The 25,539-nt window shown below is 33.4% G+C and overlaps 1 protein-coding gene across 3 annotated transcripts in view; it reads left to right on the top strand.

The window, feature by feature from the left end:
• LOC145295986 (heparan sulfate glucosamine 3-O-sulfotransferase 5-like) overlaps positions 1 to 25,539 on the top strand; it is a 316,089-nt gene that overhangs the window by 167,906 nt on the left and 122,644 nt on the right. The window contains exon 2 of one of the 3 annotated variants that reach the window (XM_080141931.1): positions 20,473 to 20,595. The exons of the other annotated variants lie outside the window; for them this stretch is intronic. The gene's annotated coding sequence lies outside the window, so the exon portion shown is untranslated. The remainder of the gene's footprint in view (positions 1 to 20,472; positions 20,596 to 25,539) is intronic. 3 annotated transcript variants of the gene reach the window in all.

Raw genomic sequence — 25,539 nt, 5'->3', positions numbered from 1 at the left:
AAAAATAAAGCGATATTGAAACCATTCAATATCACTTAATTTTTGGTCTGATGGGGCGGTATCATTGAATTGGGATTGCACATGTGTAATCAATAATGTTTGTATAATAAGCAGCCTATATATATATATAATGATTTTTGGTATAAGGACTAGAAACCGATTATATGAAAATCGGTTGTAACTAGTTTTCATATGATGATCATTAAAACCGAAATCGATTTGCCAAAACTAATTTTAATGTTTTGTACTTTCTGTTTTCTCTATTGTTGTCCTTCGAGCGAATTTTGTCGCAGCCAATCGTCATTTACTTAGTAGAATGCTGTCTGTTTCATTGAAAAAGATCGTGACATATCAGTTTCCTATCTTGGAAGCATTGTTGTAATAAAAATCTATTTTGTTATGGTAATTTCATATATATAAACGTTATATCTACATGCATTCACGTACAAATTAACTGCCGTAGCATACAGCAGTGCAAGACTCATAGACTTAGTCGCTGTTTGTTGAGAAGGCGCACAAATGAAAATAATTCCCAATTTACTTCTTTTAATAATAACGAAATTGTTTTTACTCCTGTTTTATTTTTATTTTATTTAATCTTTAATTTGATTCCATTTGTACGCTGCTTTCAACATGAAATGTGCGAGGATGTGAACATTTACAATTACGAAATGTACGATGGTGTGAATATTTACAATCATGAAATGTGCGAGGATATGAATATTTGCAATCATGAAATGTGCGCTGATGTAAATATTTACAATTATGAAATGTGCGAGGATGTGAATATTTACAATTATGAAATGTGTTATAATGTGAACATTTAAAACCATGAAATGTGCGAGGGTGTAAATATTTACGATCAGGAAATGTGCGAGTATCTGAATATTTACAATTATGAAATGTGCGAGGATGTGAATATTTACAATTATGAATTGTGTTAAATGTGAATATTTAAAATCATGAAATGTGCGAGGATGTAAATATTTACAATCAGGAAATGTGCGAGGATGCGAATATTTAAAATCATGAAATGTGCGATGATGTAAATACATATAATCATGAAATGTGCGAGGATGTGAACAGAGACTACAGTGAAGATATCTGCTGTTGAACGGGCTTGCCTAAATCCATATTGTTTGTCGGTCAGGATTTAAGCAGCTGTTAGGTGTTGGACTAGGGCTTGATTAACTATGGACCCAAATATTTTGGCGAAAAGTGGGAGGAGGCTAATGGGGCGATAATTTAGTGGGTCAATTCTTTCACCGGAATTCTTGAAGACTAGTACGGTTTTCCAGCAGTCGGAAAAGCAAGATTCGTTAAGGCATTTATTGTAAACTTTGGAGAGAACTGGAGCAACCTCAGCAGAGCATTTTTTTTTTAATAGCACAGCCGGGATGAGATCGGGTCCACATGCTTTTGAGGTGTCTAGGTTTTTTATGATACCATGTACCTGAGAAGGGGTGATTTTCAAATCGTCTAGTGTGGCGTCTGTCCGCAAAGGAAAGTCGGGAAGGGAGTGGTGTTCCGGGTCTAGTGTGGAGTTTGAGGCAAACCGACTGGCGAGCAGATTAGCCTTGTCGGTTGCCATGCAAACAACTTCATGATTGTTTGATAGTGAGGGAATCGTTGACTGCCCGTTATTCACTACACTGTTGTAGATTTTTCAAAAATCACGGGTTCCTAATTTCTGTGGTTCGATGTGTTTTCTGGTGGTTTCAGTGTAATCTGTCTGTCGCTATTACTCTCTTACAATTACTTCTAGCTTCTATATACTTCTGTCTGCTTGAACTGGGCTTATTTCGGTTGAATCTGCGGAACGCATGCTGCTTTTGAACAATGGCAGCTACACAAGCAGAAGTAAACCATTGGGGAGAATGGGGTTTGCTATAGAATTTCCGTGTGGGAACATGTGCTTCAATTGCCGTTTAGAACCATTTAGTGGTCTCATTTGCACACTGTTCCGCTGGAAGAGAAAAGGTATTTTGCCATGTGGCATCTCTGATAAGTTCCTTGATGGCTTCCCAATCAGCCTTTTTGTAATACCTCGTTGTTTTAAGAAGTGGCTCTTCAGTTTCAGGGCGAGAATTTAAGGTGATTTCTACAATTATCACAGCGTGATCAGCATTCCCGAGTGGGCTGTGGGCATTTGTTGTACAATCATCGGGAACTGTTGTCAGAAATAGATCTAGAAGTGAAGCATATTAATCTTGCTGGTCTGGGAAACGTGTCGGAAATGTAACCGTTTGAAATAGGGAATGGGATATAGAGAAGCTATGTGCTTTGCTAACAGCTACGTCTGTAATTAGATAATCTAAGCCAGTTACTGTGGTGGACATTGAAGTAACCAAATACATGTACTTGTTCGCTAGTGTCGAGAGAGAGAGTGCTATATCTATGCTGTCAGAGTTTAATATGGATTAATTCAATTTTTCCTCCCAAAGAACTCTGGATTGGTACAAAAATAAAAAAATGACCCCCGTATAGAAGGATTTCACATCCATTAACAGATGGACAAAAAGTCATAAGATTCTATTCATTATTTTCAATCACCTCATAGTATTCAGTATTCAATGCCACCAATGCAATATCTTATTATCATTGAATCATAACTTTTACCTTTGAGTGATTTTGATTGAATTTGCGATCTCTAGAAGACTGTCACTAAGAAATAATTATTACTTAGCATTTTATCCATTGCGCCATTGGTTCATTTTTCTCGTATTGGCAAAATGTTTTTCATATTCTCACACCGGACTTGGAGGTTAGTGTTGGAGTTAACACAGAAGTTTACGGATTTATAAAAAAAGCACATGAATAAATAAATGGCAGAAAATGATTTTCCCCTATTTTTTCGACTCTAATATAATATGCTTTTTTTAAACAAATAAAAAAATAAAAGGCAGTTACCTTAAACCCAAAACAAACAAAAACACGCTTCTAATTAAACCTAACACAAAAAAGAAACATAAGAAATTTGACCTTTGTTATGACCCTTTAACATTTATTGTTTTGGGCTCAAATCAAGTTATTAAGTTCGATCCATATCCAAGGAACCTATATCTAAAATTTCAAGTGTTTATACCCAAAATTGTCGGAGGCGTTTGGTAGAGTTCTCAAAGGTCAAATCGTTGAACTTTGATCACTTAACAGCCAAATTTCTGGCCGAAAAAGATTACAAAGATTTTCCAAAATCTCTCTACCCAGTATATAAAATTACGAGTCTATAGACTGAAAATTGACAGAGTTATTGCGTAGGGAAATGTACACAGACAGACGACAGACTGGCAGACACTTTCACTTTTATATATATCATTTTGACACACGTTAGATTATGGCCAAGTAAAGTGGAAATTAAACTCGTGTCAGAATGAGTATAGGTTTAGCAGCTATTACATCAGTAAGTTTTTAATTTCTACCGACTTCGACTCCATTATTCCGACTACAACTTTACAGTAACTAGTAACAATAAATCTTTGTAAATGTGCCAATCTCGTTACGATTCTTCGAAGCGTCTTAGAATAAAATGTTTTCTAAGAGCGGGAAAAAATACGAAGTCGTTTGTTTTTCTAACATTATGGAAGAAAGGCAGAAAAAATCTTTGGCGCCGATGCGAACCAGATGTGTAGGGGGAACTATTCCCGAAATTGGGTCACCGGATTTCAGAGTAAACATAGCAAACAACACACAAAAGAAAAACACGAGGAAGATTTTGACTAGATTCAAATCTAAAAAAAAAGAAAATTATAAACGGCGAAAGTTGTTCATTTTAACTCGAAAAGAATCCTCTTTGAAAAAATAAACATTAATCTTAAGAGTTAAAATATAATACATTGTTTGGTGTAAGATTTAAAAAAAATCATTCATAAAATTGGCATTTATTTACGAAAAGAACTGCTCAGAATAAATCATGAAAGTATTGAGGTAAAACGCTTACATATACGTGGGGAGTCGTTTTTAACAGTAACAACTAATGACTTTGTCTATTAACAATAAAAAGGGGTGGTTTGTATTATTATTCATCGGACTACTGTTCTCATCTTGAGTGTGATTTTCATAACGTATCGGTCGATATAAACTCTGACCTTCTTTAGGTGTATCTTGTCGAACTCGAGAATGTTTCTGTCGACCTCGGGAATTTGTACGGAATTTCTAGCGGAACCCTTTATTTACTTCATGAGGGTAGCGTGCTCTTGTTCCGTCAGCAATAACTGGATAGAGGCCCTAAGTAATTCGCAAATGTATATTTCAATGAGGATTGAACCTTCAACCTTCAGTAGAATATCACTTTTACAATTGATTTTCCCAGTACTCTAACCACTGCGCCACGGGTCCTTGCGGACAATTCTAGTACGAATTTTAGGAGCCTTAAGCCTACTTTTGTATTTCTAGTTGTAAACATTACTATTTATTACTAATTGTTACTATATATTAATGTACATCTATCTCCATACTTATTACTTGTATATATTAATAGTTGTCTTTTTTTTATATATAGTATCTATTGTTTATAATTACTAGTTCCCATATCGTATTGAATTCTATACTAGGTCTACTTAGCAGTTGTTATTCCCCAGCATATGTGCTGCTTCTTTCAGCAGTTGGTTTCGATCTCAGCTCGAGTATTTTATTTTACTTGCAAAAAGCGAAGTTTGTAGAAAAAAAAAGCATAATAGTCGCATGCACATGTCTCAGTTACTTTATCAATTAAAATATAATATTATGCGTATTTTACGACCGGGCTACGTCGGACAACCTGCTAGTACATATATATATATATGCTAGCAAAAGTACTCGTCGTTGACTGGGTTCAAAAACAGCCTACAGAAAATGGCCTCTGATTTATTAAAGTATGATAGGTTATGAAAAGGAAGGGTTGTAAAGGGATAGCTTCGAATTTGGGGATATCACAACCAAAGCAAAATATGATGAAAGTAAAAATAAACTAGATAGACCCCATAATTTATTATACCATACCTGTTCACACTGAAACACTTATCACAATATTCTGTGGATTTATATTAAAAAACCTTGTTAAACTTTGTGACATATTTCCATTCTATGGAGGTCAGGCACGAACGAACACCCCATAATTTTATTATACCATATTTCTTCAAACTGAAACATAATTATCAAACTATACTTACGCAGATAGATATGAAAAGTCTTTATTAAAGTTTGTGCCTATTTCCAATCTATAGAGGCCAGGCGCGAACACAGACCCCAAAATTTTATCATACCATCCCTATTTAAGTTAAAATATACTTATCAAAGTATTATTATGTACATCTATATCAAAAACACTTGTAAACGTTTTTTTTTTTAATTTTAAAATTTTTTATTTCCATACTTTGTGGGCCAAGCGCGTACGCAGACCCCACAATTTTAATGAATCATCATTATGCCAGATCAAACATACTCATTCCTGTGTCTCGATGCATCTTCTATCATTATATGTGATCAGTTTTCTATGATAGTCAATCATATAAGAGCCTATTCGTGATCAGACACACACACACAGACGTTCAGCTTTATATATATATATATATATATATATATATATAGAGAGAGAGAGATAGAGAGAGAGAGAGAGAGAGAGAGAGAGAGAATCTAATCTATCGACCGGTGTTAATCGTGGCACCCTGCACTGATGAGTCCGAAAGAATGAAACACTAGCTTCTGTAGGTATTTAATAATTATTATAGTAAATAAAGTGGAGTATTTAAAGCATTGGATATCAAACTGCGCTAGCGTTTTGATATTGATTGGCGTGGAAATATGATTAACCTTTCTGCTTTCAATAAATCTAATTTTTTCCCCCTTTTCTGGTTTACATTGGTAATCTTTTAAGCAAAAGCATTTCAGGTGGAAACATTATTACGTACTTACACGTCACGGGAAATGTGCATAACTAACACAGATTACGCAGGCGATATTGCTCTGTTCGCGAATAATACTACTAATACGGAAATGCTGTCATGTGCGCTAGAACAGTTTGCATATGACATTGGTTTTTACGTTAATGCGGATAAGATAAACTTTATGGCTTTCAATGCGGAGGGGGGGATCAAAGCTCTAGATGGAACAAAAGAAGTCACTGAGTTTACGTACCTGGGCAGCAACGGAGACTCCACGAAGAGATATCGAAATTTGCATCTCAAAAGCATTAATTGTATTGAATAAACTGCGGTTAGAGTGGACTTCAAGGCTAACTGACAAACTGAAATGGCGGTTCTCAGAGCAGTGATGAGAGATGTCCTTGTTTACGGTGCTACAAACTGGACACTCACAAAAAAGATTAGAAAGAAAGCTAGACGGCACATACATCCGTATGTTAGGAACAGTGTTAAATATATCTTGGCAAGACCATTCCACGAAGCAGCAACTTTATGGCAAGCTACCTGCCATGTCTACGACCATCAGAGAGCGACATTCACGATTTGTCGGTTACTGTCAGATGAGCAAACAAAAGATGGTGAGAAATGTATTGCTGTGGACTCCACGGCACGGACACACGAGCATAGGATGCTTTATATCTACGTACGTCCAGTAAATTACACATGACGCCAAATGTGATTCTGAAGATCTGAGGCAGCTGATCAAAGACGGATTTTTTGGATTTTCGATATTTATCGAATGCATTTCTATACAAAACATATCCAAGAACACTGCCAAAATTATTAATTATATTTGTTTGAAATTTGTAAAAGATAGGCTCAGCCGTTTAAGAACCTTTGAGGAGCACACACACACACACACACACACACACACACACACACACACACACACACACAAAGTGACTTTTATATGATAGTAGATATAGAGATATTAAAGAATTAAAACATCAAGCACTTTACTAAACTAACTAGATTCAGAATTCAAGAGCTTGAAAAGGGTTGACACGCCTTAAATTAAGTAGCCAGGATCACTCAGCTATTTCAAACAAATATATTGCTTGACCTGATCAGCAATTAAAAAATGTGGATTTTCGTTGATCGCTGAATCTTTCCTTTTAAAATGATCCAAGCTGTCACGGATTTTGAAGCAATTAAAACCTCAAATATTTCCTTTTTAATTAAATAATAATTAATCCACGGAAATGAAACTGAAATGTGTACATCCCTCGCTAAGAGCATCCTGCTTCGTTGTTCGGATGTAATTATTGCTTCCTTTCTTTTTAATGCTTCCTGTGCGCGAGAAGCAAAACCATAACATTCAGGAATATGCGACCTATTAGAAAATTTTAATGCGAAATCAGATTTGTAACTATCAGGTTACCACTTATGAAAACCAAGAGCCACTCGAGGATACGGTTTAATGAGATGGTATGATTGTATAATAATATAATACGACATAACTATTTTGATACAGCGGTTCTTGTTAGATGACCGAAGTTAAGCAACGTTGAGCATGGTCAGTACTAGATGGGTAAACATTTGAGAATATTAGGCGCTAAATGTAGGAGGGTGTTGATACCTCCTTGTAGGAGCTGCAAAAACCAAACGTCGTTATCTTCCCTGATGGGGGTACACATGCGACTGGAAACCGCTTGTGATTTTGTAATTTCCATAAGATTCCTCTGAAGAAGGAAGTCGGTTCAACTCGTCGAGGATAAATGCTGCTTTGGTTTGGTTCAATTTATGATTGTCAGCTGCAAGGTGAAGAACACTATGGGAGTACAAAAAGTTGTCAATGAAATGAATTACGTCTGGTTAATTATGAGACGGTTTATGAGAAAGAAAGAAAGAAAGAAAGAAAGAGAGAGATAGAGACGGACGAATTCATTTCGGTTTAAAACGCAAATTTATTCCATGATAGGACGTTTTGTTTGTTTCTTTTTTTATTTCTATACCGAAGTTAAGCAATGTTGAGCCTTGTCAGGATTAAAATGGGTGGCCATTTAGGAATTCCAGGTGCCGTATGTGCTCTCCGCTTACCTCGACATTGTTTCCAGTCGTCCAGCACTTCTTCTTGCCACTGGACAAAGCAGTGCCGATTCGGAAGAGGTGTGATTGAAGATTGCGCAACCCTTGCCTCAAAATTACTCGCGATTCTACCCTTACAGGGGGGGCATCCATTATCTTTTGACACTGAACAGAGGCATCGCCAGACACATACGTTTTTTTTTTTTTTTAATTTAAAAAAATTTTCCTTTTTTCTTTAACTTTGCAGTTTGAAACGTTTTTTCTCTTTCTTTTTATTTCCTTAATTGAGACATTATTTTATACGAATATTCGTATGAACACCAGCAACGAATATTTTCTTTCATTTTCGACGGTGGCTATACACTAGTAGATATCATTGAAACGGTAAAGGATATGATGTGTAAATGATAAAAGATAAGGATCATATTTTGAAAATATATAAGGATTTTATAGAACACATAATTTGAAATAAAGCTGACTATATTTTGAGTTATTTTGATAGGAAAATAAATTAACTCTATTATATATGCTGCAGACAAACTACTTTTCATTGTGTTAAAAATTCCTTTTTTTTTTCAGTGTTGTCACATGAAGAGATATACTTAAATATTTGAAGAAATGTGAAAGGTGTACTCACCTTTGTGATACACTGTATATATGAGAAAGAGCGAGCGAGCGAGAGAGAGAGAGAGACAGAGAGACAGACAGATAGTGTGCGCATTTTTATATTTCCAGCCTATCAGCATGTAAAAGGAAAATATATTTTTTATGTTTTCATCTCAGACTACAAAGTATTATGCCTTTTGGAATACAAGACTTGAATTCAGATCGTGGAAGAAAGATACGTTTGTGAATGCCTATGTAATACGTTTCTCCGCGCTCACCGTTGATGGGATTTTGTTTTTATAAGGTTAAATTTAACCTTGGGCACTATGCATGTTATCTTTGTGACGTAAGAACACACACACACACACACACACACACACACACACACACACACACACACACACACACACACACACATATATATTAAATTTATTTATGCAAACATTGATGGCTACTTATGTGCATACATGTTTCTGTAATCACCCATGTTGGGGAGATTACATCTTCAGGCCAAGAATTACCCTCGAAAACTGACATTACAAGACAAAAACATTTCCTTATTTCGTTTACAAAATTAGCATCTTGTCACCTAATATGGGTTGGGGGGGTTATGTGTGGGGGGAGGATAATTAAGGTCTTTGAACAATCCATTCGTCACAAGCTTTTATCTTTCCATATCTTAACCTCTTTTTTCTTTTTATATTCTTTTCGATCTCATCTTTTGGTTTTGTGTTATAAAGTACTTGAGAAGTCAACATTCTGTCTCCCCTGTCGGTGGTCAATATATATATATATATATATATATATATATATATATATATATATATATATATATATATATATATACCATGGTGTAATGCAAAAAAGCATTTTATGAACGTTTACCTATTTAACGCAGAAAATAATTTAAAAAGAGCGTTGCGAATGATGTAAGAAATGCACCTCACCTATACATAAAGGTTTTTAGGTGGCGGGGAAAAGAGTGAATGATGTAAATAAAAAGGCAAATAAGAGAAGTAGCGAGAGGAATAGAATGATGCAAGTAATTTTATAAAACGTGAGAGGAAAGAGAAGAGCGAGGAAAAAGAAGATTTTGGATCTGGTTCTAGCTGATAGTACCTAAGTCATTTTTTTTTAAACTTTGGAAATCAGTATTACATATTAGGTACAACATAATCTCCATTAGAGAATTGGCTCTGTAATAATAAATACGAAATCTGCACGAATTAAAATATATGTAAGCGCATTTTACAAGCCAACAAGGGCGCCCCCCCCCCCGCTAATATCATATGAAATCCTTTGACTTTGGATTCAACAAGTTATATAAATGATTAAAAGAGAGTGAAAGAGAGAGAAATAGAAATAGAGAGGATCTACAATAACATCACAACGTATTCTGACTGTGATATTCGTGACGTTCTAATGCTTATAAAACATGGTTATCAAGCAATGCTCGAAGTTAGAAACTCAGATCTCTCGCCCTTTTTCTCTCTCTCTCTCTTTCTCTCTCTCTCATATATATATATATATATATATATATATATATATATATATATATATATATATATAGTCATCCACATCCAGTACTATTTCGCTCAGCAGTGCGGTTAGACAAGCAACTACCTCAAGGATCGAAACCCGACCTCCCCAAATGACACTTGGAACTTCTAATAGTTGCGCTATTCGGCTGCTGCTATGCGGGTAGTGAATTAACAATGTTTTGGCATATATGACATATATATAATGTGTGTGTGTGTGTGTATGTAATAGGTTATGAAAATATATGGCAATTAAACTACACGGAATCCTCCGCGTTTCATGCCTGTAGAATGAAACGCGAAAGATTCTGTATAGCTTAAATAGCATGCGTCTTCAAAACTTACTACCTAGCCCTACTCATGTGTTAATCACTGCTGAAGTAAATTCTGAAAATTGATACATAATTATATCTCCCTATAAAATTTTATGTGGCTACATGGAATTATATTAGAGAGAGAGAGAGAAAAGATAATATTTTCTGCCGGAACAGAAACAGAAACTCTCTATGAAGCAAGTGGAAGAAGCAGTTTAACTTATAGACTTGTATACATTTATGTTTATCAGCTGTTTTCACTTGTGGGGACATTTTATTAAAGCCTCCACATAATGGCAGATAATCAAGAGATAATGCGTACCGATTCCTGGCGTCTCTGACGACGGCATATCGTATGAGAGACCTCATTATGGCAATTGCATTTTAATCAATTGGAGTGTTCAATTTAACAAAAGTTTGTCATTCAACGGTTTAGCGCTTTCCGTGTCGTTTAATGACTGAGCGCCTCGCCTCACCTCTTCGTTGTGTTTTAGAATATACTCTTATAAAAATAAATAAATTAATAATAAATAATTTTATGCTCACAAAGGTCTTCCATCTTCCACCATTATCTATTTTCTTTACAGGTGTTGTAGTCAATTTCCCCATTTCACTATACAATAATATATAATACTAATCCAGTACACACACACACACACACACACACACACACACACACACACACACACATATATATATATGTGTGTGGGGGGTGTTTTAAAATATAATTATCCACTGACACGTGTTTCGTCGTCTACGATTCATCAGAGTGGCTTAATCTATCTAGATTCTGATGAAGTCGTAGAGGACGAAATACGTGTCAGTGGATAATTATATTTTAAAAACAATACATGTGCCGCTCCCCTTTTGGGGATACTAAATTAGTCAAAAGGAAAATTATTCCCAACTCGCATTTAGGTAAAAATGCAATTTTCGCATAAATAATTGAATTCATTCAAAAAGTTTCATAAACAAAAACAAACAAACACGCACACACACGCGCATATATATATATATATATATATATATATATATATATATATATATATATTAGTGTTGGGACGATCATTCGGGAATTGGAAAATGGGAACTTTTGGCGATATCGGAATCGGGAAAATTTGTGCCTTTGTTCCGATGCCAAAAACGATTTCTTTAATCATCGTTTTTTATTTGATTTTGTTTAAATCAACATTATTCACTGCTGGTAGTAATAATAAAATAGTTAATATTTATTGATTTTAAACTACCAGTAAAACTAAAAGTTATAGATCACCCCTACCCCCGCATGTGTGTGTTTTTTTCGTTTAAGAAAATATATGTACATTTAACGAGTTTTTACGATGATCAGGGAAAATAACAACTTAATAGTTAAATGCTAATACTTATAACTACTTAAGTGTGGATTGATCGGATGCCATAATACATATTTCGCTGCGCTTTTTAACAAAGTTCAACAAAAAATTTCACCCAGATCGTTTCAGTAGTTTTCGAGAAAAAGTGGAACTGATAAAGAGAAATATAATACAAAATAATATATATATATATATATATATATATATATATATATATATATATATATAATAAGAACGTGATGGATTTTAAAAAGGAAAAATTAAAATCACTTATAAATTAATTTTTCATCTTTATTTCAAGACTTCTTCAGGGGGAAGTATTAGAGGAAATACAAGTACAATATTTTAAATATTTTGTGCATTTGTAATATGAAAAAAGATGTTTCAGTTCTTTTTTTTTCGAATAATACATAGTCGTTTACCTAGGAAAACACACACACACACACACACACATATATATATATATATATATATATATATATATATATATATATATATATATATTATAGGAAAATGCGATTAGAAGTAGCCGTGTTTCTTTATCTAAAAAAAAAAGTGTCGGAAGCTATGTTCAATGGATGAAAGTGTTTTTATCATGAAATGTTCTTGTGCTTTTGACTCTTTGCCAATTCAAGACGCTCTCTAGTGATGAAAGTTTCATTTCTTTGTTTATCACTTATTAGATATCCTCATTAAGTTTTTAAGGAGGTGCGTTATTCGTCGGCGAAAAGAATCCCCGTAGTTTACTTATTCAATTCTGGAATGTAGGTGGGCGTGTTTTAAACTACTTTCCAAGAGCAAATCATTCGATAGAAGAGATTTACGATGCTTTACGGTCATCACTAACACATACACGTTCAAATTGTGTGGAAATCGAAAGAAAATTTGAGCCAGTAAAAATAGAATTTATTCGTTGTAATTTGGTTTATAAACGTATAACATATGTATTTCATTTAAAAATCAAAACAACGCTTAACAAAACCTAACTATATATACCCAACATCCCTAATTGATGTGTACCCTTAATAAATAAATGAATAAATCTATATATATTACTAAGTAGTTTTTATACCTTCATTTCCTCTCTTTATTGACTCCTACATATATATATGTGTGTGTGTGTGTGTGTTTTTGCACGCATGTATATATATATATATATATATATATATATATATGTATATATATATATAGTTATAAAATATATATGGCGAACTAACTGGCTCTACCTACGTATTGAGCACTTTTGAAGTAAATACTTAAAGTTTACGAATAAATTTATACTTTCCTTTATTAATTTTATGCGAGTAAATGAAGTAGTTATATATATATATATATATATATATATATATATATATATATATATATATATATATATATATATATATATATGAGGAAGTTTGAAGTATGAAGTAATGTTTCAGGCAGAATGGAATATTTAATTTATAGAATTAGCGGATTAGCATTGGCAATAAAAAATTAAAATAATGAAACTAGCACATGTACTAAACCATCGAAATGTCAGTCTTTAAATCAGACCTTCAATGATTAAAGTCTGACTGTAATAGAAGAAATTACACAACAGGCAGCGTATCTGGTGCGGTTATCGCAAAAAAATTAAAGGATTTGTGTTAGCAGCGTCTTTTTATATGTGCCATTAATTTGCATATGAGGAGAATGGTTAATTTAAGAGGGACGAATTGGGGAGGAGAGAGAGCTAAGTGTTTGACAAAGAAGAGGAACCATGAAAATTAGTATTTGTTGGTGTAATTTACGGTGTTAGTGAAGAGGATTTCCGTCCATTGTCCTTTCGGATTAAAAGAGTGCGACTTACCATGTTAGTGAAGAGGAGTTTTGTTTGCTGTCCATTCAGAACTAACTGATAAAAAAGTCGAAATATCAAGCGCTGTGTACATGTGTCTGTGTAATTAGTTAAACTAGTTTGTTGAGATGCGTATCCACTATTCCCTATTTTAACCGTTACATCTATTATATAAATCTCACCTGCCTGTTTAAATGTGTGTATGCTTTTTTTTTTTTTTTTTTGCTCAACAGACACTGCCAAACACCCGGGCAACGCCTGGCACCCAGGCTAGTATATTTATATATCACCCATACACATACACTAACTCTTTCTCTTGCTTTTTCGTATACATATAAATATAAGTTTTGTTCCCTATTTAAAAATACTCTTACATTTCATTTCATTTGTTTTCCGTGTAGTTGGACGGGCGCTAATAACACAGCTCAACTTGTAGTGGATTATTTCTTGTTAAATAAAACTATGTATTTCATCATCACATTCATGATTAAAACTATTTGCTTACGCACCTTTACATATAGTTTTTCTAGAATCATTTTTTCTCCATTTTCCTCCTTTTGGCGTTGCGCACTTGATTATCAACGCGGACCATTTTTCTTTTTACTTTTACATAGAGTGACACGGTTGAATAGCCTTTGCTCATTTCCCTTTTATTTTTACCTTTTTTTTATATCCTTCCGCCTTTACTTTTTAATTTTACATTTCTTTTTATTAAAACCATTATCTGTTGTTTTTGTACGAATGCAAATATTTGTTACTTACCTCTTTAATTCACAAACGCTTCATAAACATAGATTCGCTAGATGTATCAGAATGTTTTGGGAATTTTTGACAACCCTAACACAAAACTGCGAATAAAATATACAAAAACTCCTAATTTCTCTTTTAAAGTGGGTTGTTTATTTTCTTTATGGAATATACTGCCAAAATAAACTATTAAAGTTGTTTAAAAATAATAGAAATATTATTTTTTATTAAAAAAACAGTGTTTACAAAGTTCCTACGCGCGTTCATGCAGCCATTTTTTACGTAATGAAATCAATTGAATTTTACAATTTTTTTCAATTTTTTCAATTTAAAAATCTGTCAAAATTTTTCTATTGGTTAAATTTTTAAGATATTTTCAGGTTCAATATGAAATTTTATGCTCTTTCAATAAACCGCATATAATATTCTAAACAAGCGTTTTTTTAAAATTCAACCCTCATTTTGAAATATCTATTAAAATGAAAATAATTCATTTCCTCACCTAAAATTTATATATCAGAAATTGAAGATAAAAGATCAATAAATAAAATAAGCTAATTAAAAAAAGAACAGTTATTTGCAAATTTACCTGTAAAGTCCAAAGTTTAAAACCTTTTTTAAAAACCACGTTGAATTTTTTTTTTTTAAGTGGAACCTTATAATATTGTTATATTGTTCAGAAAATTTCGTAGAATTACGACATTTTTTCTATTTTATTCAATGTTTTTTTTTTTTAGATATTTAAAAAAAAAATTCACTCCATAAAGAAGAAATAAAATATATCAAATCAAAAACTCATGTATTTCTTTAAGAGAATAAAAAATATTATTAAAAATCGGTCGACTGTTTTTTTTATCGGCAAAAACTGATAAGTGAAATGAGGTCATTTTTCATATACGGTGGCGCATATTTACTAACTTTTGTTTACAGCCAGCAATAGAAAGGGAGATTAATTCTGGTGTTTAAGGCCACCGAAGTTCTCAACTTGGAGAACAGGCGGCGTTTGTCTCCCTTTATTCCAGTTGTGAAACATCTCATGTCGCGGTATTTTTTAATACTCGCTTAAAAAAGTATTTTATTTAAAAAGGACATGGAATATAAAATATAAATATCGATAAATTCTTAACAATGAAGAATGGAAGTACCCATTGATTAGTATTTTTATAAGTAAGTGATTTTTTGGAATTTATATATACATATATTTTATTGAAATAAGTTCAAATTCGTTGATTTTCTTTTATAGAAAACCGATTTTAAAAAAAAACAAATATTGCATAATTTGCTATTAAATTGTTATTTTTTTCAATTTTGGTCTTTGGTCCTTTAATTGAAAAAAAATTAGGGTTTGAATTACATTTTTCAAAAAAGAAAGATGTGAAGTCGAATTATTCAATTTTTTATCATGCATTTTTAATGGCTTTTTTTTTTTTTTGACAATGCTATAGTTTCGCTGCCAGAAAAGAAATTAGGAAGGAATGCAAACAATGTTAAATTCTTAGCGAGTACATCAGCAGCAGCAACAACAACAACAACGATAGCAATGTTGGTGGTTCAGATGGACATTGTACATTTTGGCGTTCATTCAACTTTTTTATTGGATTTAGGAATTTGGTAATTGTTATGAGAGCAGCAGACGGCTACCCCTGAACATGTGTTGGATATAGCATCAGCAATCGAGCAGGTAACGTCAAAAGGGGTGAGATATAAAAAGAACAAATAAGAAGTGGAGTGCAGCAAAGACAACCTCAGGCAGATAAAAGAATAGTATATTTAAGACTGGACACGCATAAAATGGGAAGATCCTTGCACAGGAAAATAGCAAGGCCATGCAAATGCATGAAACAGTCTAAATGGACACGAGGCAAATGACTATCCACATGTAGATCATCGCTACCACTAGAAGAATCTAAATTAGTCTCACAAAGAGAAGGAATGTGATAATATTTTCGCAAGAGAAAAGACGGAACATCAGGAAAAATTGATTTCAGACTTCTGGATGTACGATAAGAAATAGTAAGGTGCTCGTTGTGTGGATTTGTAGAATGAATAGAAAAATAAAGGAGAGAAAAGTAGTATCACTTCAAGACAAGGCTTGAAAGACGATCCAATCCCTTGGACTCCAAACAAGCTAGCTAAAAAAAAAAAAAAAAAAAAAAAGAAGCTTTTAAAGAGCATAATAGAGGGATAAAGGATAACTAGGCTAGCCAACAAAAACGTTTACCCTTAAAAATGTGTCAGTGCGTTAGAGTTAAAGGACGGAGAGTGGCGCATAGTTTTAGGTAAATTTCAGACGTCGCGTAATTCACCTGCTTCCTTTGTATTCAAAGGACAATATATTCAACTGAACACCTTGTTCTTTAATAAATATATTGTTTCAAAGAAAACGATCAAAACACAAAGAGCAAGAAACAAACTTCACCAGTACCCGCCCAAATTATCAGTTATTTTGGCACTCGCCCAGGACTGTAACAACGAGAAGGCACCACATTATTTGTATATTGTCGAAAGTACAGCTAAACATTCATTCTAATAAAGTTAGTTCTAAAATATTTAAAATGGAATTTTATAGTCCACTAGTTGAGTTAACCAGCATTGTCTGGGGACATAAAAAAATCTAAACAAAAGATGCTAAATAGTGTGAAGTTTTCACACACCCCTAGAAGAAACATTCCCTTTTTTAAGTGAGGAGTGAAAAAATAAAAATCGGGAGGCCTCCAGAACGCTATTGAAAGCGTCAAATAAAATGAAGGGTGCCTTCAGAGTGGTACTAAAACTAAATCCCTCCCATCTCCTTGCTTCAATAGAGAAATGATAAACGATAAATTAAATCTGGCGTTAGCATCTTTCAGTTTTAAAAAATTAACTCATTACCTGGGCTGTATAAATCTCTACTGTTATATAAAAGAAACTTTGCGTGTGTGCATAAGTTTGTTCCCTATAGACTCGAAAACGGTTGGACCCATTTTTATGAAATTTCACAGGAAGGTACTTTATGTGACTGGCCGTGTTCTTAGATAGGGTTGTATCAGAATGTCTTCGATAAGTATCGATGATCGATAATCTAGATAATCCGATGAAAGAAGGAACATGCGATTTTCACCAAAGTTAATATCTTACACAGCCTAACATCGCAAGTGCATCTGAGAAGTTTTATCACCACACAAGTCGAAAGGCCCAACATATAAAATCAACAGTAGTTTCTTTGATATGACAGGGCGCGTTCAAAATGAATGTTTTTGTTTAAATCACAATTGAATCGTGATACTTGACTTTTTCATTTTTAACTTAAATTACAACCCTTATCACCGCACAAGCAGTAAGACACATAAAATCAACAGGGTTTTTTTTTTCATATAGCAGGGGCGCGTTCGAATAGAATGTTTCTGTTTAGGACACAATTGAATCATGATACTTTACTTTTGCATTTTAAACTTTAATTCAAGACATTATATATAAAAAATAATTTTATAAAATGAACAGTAGGTTTTTTACAGTGCAATGTAGACTACAGTTTATTGTACGTGGAGGCATGTGACCTAGTTGACGCTACTCGCTCGCTATCGTAGGGCCCCAATCTGTTTTATATATTACGAAATTTGCCAAAACATGGAGACGATAAATTGTGACGACAAATATTCAGGAAACCCGACTTTCTCACTACTTTAGCAGATTTCCAATTTGTATCCATTTTCTAATAAAGAATGTCATCCACCACCTCATTCTTTTTCTAATTTTTTTTAAAATATGCCTAATATCAAATTGTCACCTTCATCATAAGCTAATGCTACGTTCAACTGGCAACAGACCCCTCCTGCAAAAAAATTAAGATACAGACCCCCTCTCCCAAAGTCTGTACTGTTCGCCGAGCGTTCGGTAACTATGTACGTCACGACTCTGGAATCTCTATAAAGTACTGAAATTCTTATTAAATACTTTTTCTGTACAGGTTTCCTTCAAGGCAAGTTTTACTTATATTGAATTTTTTAATTCATTTTTCATTAAAAAAAAAAAAGAAGACAAGTTGCTATTTGAAAAAAAAAAAATTCCTTCAAAACTCAGATATTGTTTATTTGTTTTTTTTTTTTGTTTTGTTTTTTTCTATGAACTGAAAACGTTTTGAGACAAGTCGGGCATTGTTGGCAAAAATCCAACCGAAATTTCTTCACGCGAAAACTACATTTGCACATAGACATTTACATTAGACATCAATATGGATATTTATGTTACTATCCATATACTAAAACTTACCTAACTTCAGACTTTTATCACGTTCTGAATTCAGCAGCAGCTTTAGCAAGGATCCGCCCATGAACAAAAAAGCGAGTAAAAGTAGATGAACGTATGGAAAAGATGAGAATCAACGAAAATGATTCGTACAGACGATAGTGGGGAGTATGTCGTACTTAACAGATGCTGATGTGTAAGGGTATGAGAAAATAATATTTGGATTTTGTTATAAATATAATTATTTTAATATATATATTAGTGTTTGGGCGGTTAATGGGTATCGGGAAGTGGAAAAATCGGAACTTTTGGGAATATCGGAATCGGAAAAAAATTGCCTATTTTTGATGCCAAAAACGATTCCTTTAATTTTCTTTCTTTTTTTTTTTAATTGTTCTTGTTTAAAACAAAATCTTCCACTGCTAGTAGTAATAATAAATTAATAAATGTTTATTGATTTTAGAACTACCAGTCAAGCTAAATTCTCTAGATCACCCTAACAAGTGTGCTTTTACGTTTAAGAAAATATATGCACATTTGACGTGTTTTTACAGCAGCCAGGAAAAGAATGAGTTTTATAGTTAAATATTTCGAGATTTATAAAGAATTTGAATCAGTAATTGTATGGAGAGAGTGACATGCAGACGTGTGCATCTGTATGGTAGTTTCTAAAAAAAAAAAACAATTATTTAATATAGTTCATTATGCGTATCAAATTCCAGAGTAAAATGAAACTTAATATTCAACACTTAAAAAAATAATTATTCAAAAGTTTTTACAGAATTATAAATAAATAAATTGAGAGATCAAAATTTTCATTCTGGTACTTATTGTGAGTTTCGAAGCAAAGAATAGCTAACAGGTGTTTCTAGTAGAATCCATAGTATACTTGAACAAATTCAGGTGGTACATAAAAAAAAAACTCTCGCCTCAAAGCGTTGGTGTCACATAAAAACCGTACATTATCAAGGCGAAAGCTCACGTATAAAGTCTTCAAATATCCATAAAAACAACACAAGAAAGGAAAACAAAAACAAGGACGTGATCTTCTGTCTTGTCGAACTCGAGAATTTTTTATGTTAAACTCGGGAATCTATAATTGCAATTACACGCATGGGGTTAAAATTGTTCTCGACCCGTCAATCATGACGGGTAAAAGTTTTAGGCAAGTAATTTTTATTTTATTCTTAGTCACTATCGCCTGTAGTAAAGATCGAACCTACACACTGTAAAAAAATTGTAACTTACAACTGATTATTACTGATTATTAGTTCTTCGCGCCACCTGTCTAGGAATAATAGAAACTTCTTGTATTTAACAAAAGGTTCAGTTTGAAATATCGTATTGATACCTGAGTTCGACATAAAAATTTCGCAAGCTCGTGGATGCACACCTGGCGAAGTACATATATTACATCGGGCGAAAAGTTGTTATAATAAAATCCAAGACAATACTAATCCGAATAATCAAAAATAAAATGTGCATAAATTCGAACTTTTCTTCTATTTGTTATGAAATATGCTTTGTACTCTATTTGAAAATGGAGTTAATTTTCTAACCTTTAAAGAATTTTTTCAAACAATTTTGTTTGCAACTATAAGCCCATCATTTTCATTTACTACAATTGCTTTAGTTTACTTTCACGCAATTTTACAGTCTAATTTTACGTTACATCGCCATCACAAAACAACGCTGGATATTATTACTAAAAAGTAAGTACATAAAATTAAAATTTAGTACATATTGGGAACTATGTCAAAAATCTACTTTTTTTTAATTAATCGTAGCATTTCCACTTGTGAAAATAAAAATCCGATTATTTATTCATAAGATGTAAATGTTCAGATCTTTAAAAAAAATGCAAAGAAAAACAAAGTTTGATTGCGTTCGGTAAGTCGTAAACATTTTTTCATTGTTTCTCTTATTTTCTTTTTTTGTTTTTCTTAGTTTATTTTCGAGACGTACCGTGCGCCACGGAGAGTCTAGCGGGCCACACAACTCATCATACCCGCAACTCGTCGGCAGACACGTTAGTTTCGACCACTGCACATTATAATCGGATTGCACCTCGTATGTATCGAATTTTGCACTTGATTTTGCGGCCTTCCTCCTCGCACCTGTTGTGAGATCCCATCCGTCTTCAAACTTACTGTGGCCCCTTTTCATTCTTATACTTTCTGCCGCTATCAACGCACACTTTGCGACCGTTCGTGTCCTTTGCACCTTTTTGTGTCTCTTGATTTCTATTTTCTCTTTCTCCTTTTATAAATGCATATTTTGTTACGTCATTTCAACCGGAGGTTATAATTCATTTAGACTTCCATTTAATTTTACCGAATTTAAATCTAAAATGTTTACAAAAGTTTCAAAATATACTTGAGTACATCAGATCAAACACATGATATAGTTGTTTTAAATGCTTACGGTAATTAAAACATCGCTCTATTAAGACAGTGTTCTTTGTCAATCTTCTTACATCTATCTATCTATTTATCTATCTATCTATCCCGTATTTTGGGGGTAATTGCGCCAAGTCGCTAAAAGTGCTCTTTTGGCAACCATGCATATAAAGAGCACTTTTTTTAGTTGGCGCAATTACCCACGGATTTGGCGCAATTACACCAAAGTATGGTGTATATATATACACACACACACATATATATATATATATATATATATATTAATACTTGTCATGTAACAATTTAAAGTTCGCCGCATCTAAACACCGTCCTTTTCACTCGCTCTACCTTTCTCTATCTCTATTTCTCTTTCACACATATATATATAACAGTATGAGTCGTCTACGTGAATCGATCAACGTTTTTGGTATTAACATTTCATCATCGAGACTCCAATGCATATACCTAAACAGAAGATCTCATTAACTAATAAACTGCATGGTGGGCCTCAGTTTTTAACGGACTAAAAGTCTGGTAGAAGTTGTCATTCTACACCGACGAAACTCGTTGAACTCTTAATTTCTTCGTCTTAGAAAAAAAACTTATATTTTTAAATTTTATTTTATTTTATTGTCTACGGGCTTATGACAACGACATGCAAGCTTTTGTATATTCCGTTAAATTACCAATACTTCGACTTTGAATCGAACAATTCTTGAGAGGCTCCTTCAATTTCATCGAATAACTCGAATCGGCGACCGTTCACCAAATGTTACAATGATCGGGACAGATCATAGTCAGACGTGGTGAAGTGTAAACAATGTAAGAGAATCCACGTCTTCTTAATCTTCTTTTTTTGCTGGATATTTTCACGGTAAACAAAGTGCGCCATTAATAAAGATATGATTTTATTTCAACTTAATAAATAAACAGTTCGAATGCAAAATACAACAAATGTAACTTTTAAAATAACGAAACTATGACTAGAAAATGTGCTGCATTAAAATATCTTACTAACACCCCAAATCATATTTTACATATTTTTGATAACAGCAAAATTTTCGTTTTGTTTACAATAAAAATAAGTCAACAAATTGTCGATTATATATCACAATGCCTGATACATATTATCATGTTCTCGACCCACATCGTCAGAAACCGCAAGCCTCACTCCCAGACCTATTTCCGACCACATTTCCGGGGGATTGTGTAACAAACTCCCATAGCTGATTCAGGAAGGTTGATCACGTGTTGATATTAGTAGAAATCACCTTAAACCCTCGATCCCAAATTGAAGAGCCATTGCTCAAAACGACTGATAAGTCACCAGAGATCACATTTAGGATGCACTATGGGAAAATATCTTTTTTCGTCCTGTTTAACATTGTGTTAAAAGCAGCAACTGACGCACGTGTTCCCACATGGAAGTTTTAGAGCAAACCCCACTCTCCCCAATGGTTTAATTCTACTTGTGTAGCTGCTATTGTGCAATGGCAGCATGCATTCCGTAGATTTATACGACATATGTCCAGTACAAATCGAGACTAGTATGTAGAAGCTAAAAATAATTATAAAAGTGAAAGAGTTGCAATCAAGAGAAGGCATACCAAAATCACTAGAAAACGCATTGAGTCCGAGAATTTAAGAATTAGCGATTTCTGGAAAATTCATAACAAGTGTAGTAAATAATGGGAAATCAACAATACCCCGCCCCACTATCCAACAACCATGAGATTGTTTGCCACTGCAACTAAGAAGGTTAACCTGCTTGCTCGGCAATTCGCTTCCAACTCTATCTTAGACTCGACAAACCACTCCCTCCCAAATTTCTCTTTGCCTACAGAAGCTTCACTCGATGATCTGAGAATTACCCATTCTCATGTTCGTGATATCCTAAAACACCTACACACCGCGAAGGTGTGTTGTCCTGATCTCATCTCATATCCTACTAAAAATGCTCCACTGGGGTTACCTCAGCTCTCTTCAAACTCTTCAACAAAATCCTTATCGAATCTTGCTTCACTCTCTGCTGGAAAATTACTTATGTGATATATTCAAGAATTCCGGTGAAAGAATTGACCAACTCAATTATCGCCCCGTTAGTCCCCTTTATCTTTTCGCCAAAATAGTTGAACCTTTAATCAATCAAGCACTAGTCCACCGCCTCATAAATACTAAACTTCTTTCCGACCAACAGTATGGATTTAGGCAAGCTCGTTCTACTGCAGATGTCCTAACTAATTTCTGGGCGTATATACCACGTACTATATAAGGCAGAGGAGGCTAGGGTAGTAGCCCTAGATATATTAAAGACTTTTAAAAGGGTCTTGCATGAAAGTTTTCTCATAAAAAATAAAGCATATGCTATTACTGGACGAATACTTAATATAATCAGATCCTTCTTAGACAAAGAGAAAATCCAGGTTGTCCTTGATCGTCATGCGCCTAAACGGCGATATAAATGTAGGTTTGTCACAGCTTCTTTCTTAGAACTGCACGCCTGTGGAACTCTGTTCCGGCTGCATGCTTCCCTCCGGACTACAACTTGGATGTCTTCAAGTCCAATGTTAACAAATTCCTAATGAACCGCCCCCTTAAGTAAACATTTCAGCAAATCTCCTCACTAACGTAATGTACTTGCAATAACCCTTATCCCTGAGTGGCTTCCGGGCCTTGATAAGTGGTGATCACTGTGTAAAAAAAAAAAAAAAAGGTCGATCCTTGGACATTTATTATTCCTGATATTCATAAATACCATCTCTGATAAAATTGTCTCTGAAATGGATATATTTGCCGATGACACCATGCTCTATGACAGATACGATGGGAAAACGAATGAACACATATCTAAGGAAATGCTTGAAACCTTACAGAAAGACTCCCAGTCTGTAGTGAAATGGGAACGTAAATGGATGGTAACATTCAATGCTGACAAAACTAAGCTTCTTTCCTTGAACAATTAAAATAAACTTTCTTACCAACTGATTGCCATAGCTAATAAGTTACCTGAAAGCTCTCTGTTCAAACTCTTCGACTTAACATTCACAAATAACATAAATCGGAACAAATGTAGTGAGGACATTGCTAGAGTTTCTGCGAGGAAGGTGGGTTCTCTATACCGTGCTAGAAGATTATTCACACCTGATACTGTATTATATCTCTACAAAGCCACTATTCGCTCATGCATAAAGTATTGTTGCCATATCTGGGTTGATGCATCTACCACTAGTCCCTCCCTTTTAGAGATGATAAAAGACTAGATCCAATATCAATAGTTCTTGCGTTTAAAGGAGGTAGTGTTTAATCAACACTGCTGGGGAGCCATGATTTCATATACTGTTTTCTTTTTTAAATACGCGAAACAATGTTTCATGGTAAACAACTGGTTATCCTTGAAATAACATTAAGACTATTGTTAACTCGAGAAAACAAGTTGATTCAGCGATTGCAGTAGATTAAATGATTACTGACAAAATTATTTAATAACGAAAATCTAATATATATATGTGTGTGTGTGTGTGTGTGTGTGTGTGTGTGTGTGTGTGTGTGTGTGTTTGTGTTTATCTGAGGTTATTGTTTTCCAGAGGTTAAATGACAAATGAAGTTTAACGAGGTTAATACAAGAGTGCTCAATACAAAAATAGTGCAGGGTATACTCTTTATTTTTTTTTTACTTTTGTGATTACTGTTTATGTAATTGAAGTGAAGATGAATCTCTATGTTCAAAATATATACATGACCTCAACTCAGTGACCAGTGGCGACAGAAACTCTTTAAAACCTTAAACACGTAGACCAATTTTAATAACATTACAATCATATATATGAGACACAAATTCAGCGATTTTTCAACTTCTTCTGACTATATTAGACACACCGTTAGATTACCGAAGATAAGCAACGTTAAGCCTGGTTAGTAAATGGATGACCATTTGGAATTCCAGGTGTTGTGTGTGCTCTCCGCTTTTATCTCGGCATTCATTCCAGTCGTGCTGGACTTGTCGTTGCCATTGGACTCAAGCCGTGCTGATTTATGAGAGATGCGGTTAATGATTGCGCAATCCTTGCCTCACAATTACACGCGCAGATATGCTTGCAGGGTGTATCCATTGTGTCTTGAGACTGAACGGAAGCATCTATATCGTATGTATAACATTCTTCTGGGAAGACAATGTTAGTGGAGACAAATCTCTATGTTCAGAATAGGTGCATGCCTTCAACTCAAAGTGACCTGTGGCGACAGAGACTCTTTAAAAGCTTAAATACGTAAACCAATTTTAATGAAACTTAAATCATATATATATATATATATATATATATATATATATATATATTATATATATATATATATTTATATATATATATATTTATATATATATATATATTTATATATATATATATTTATATATATATATATATTTATATTTATATATATATATATATTTATATTTATATATATATATTTATATTTATATATATATATATATTTATATTTATATATATATATATTTATATTTATATATATATATATATTTATATTTATATATATATATATATTTATATATATATATATATTTATATATATATATATATATATTTATATATATACTAGCAAT

The sequence above is a fragment of the Euprymna scolopes genome, chromosome 16, assembly GCF_053919585.1.
Source record: "Euprymna scolopes isolate OS-2025 chromosome 16, ASM5391958v1, whole genome shotgun sequence".
Classification (NCBI taxonomy): Eukaryota; Metazoa; Mollusca; class Cephalopoda; order Sepiida; family Sepiolidae; genus Euprymna; species Euprymna scolopes.
Note: the sequence above shows the minus strand (reverse complement) of the source record. Positions and strands in the feature narration are given on the sequence as shown.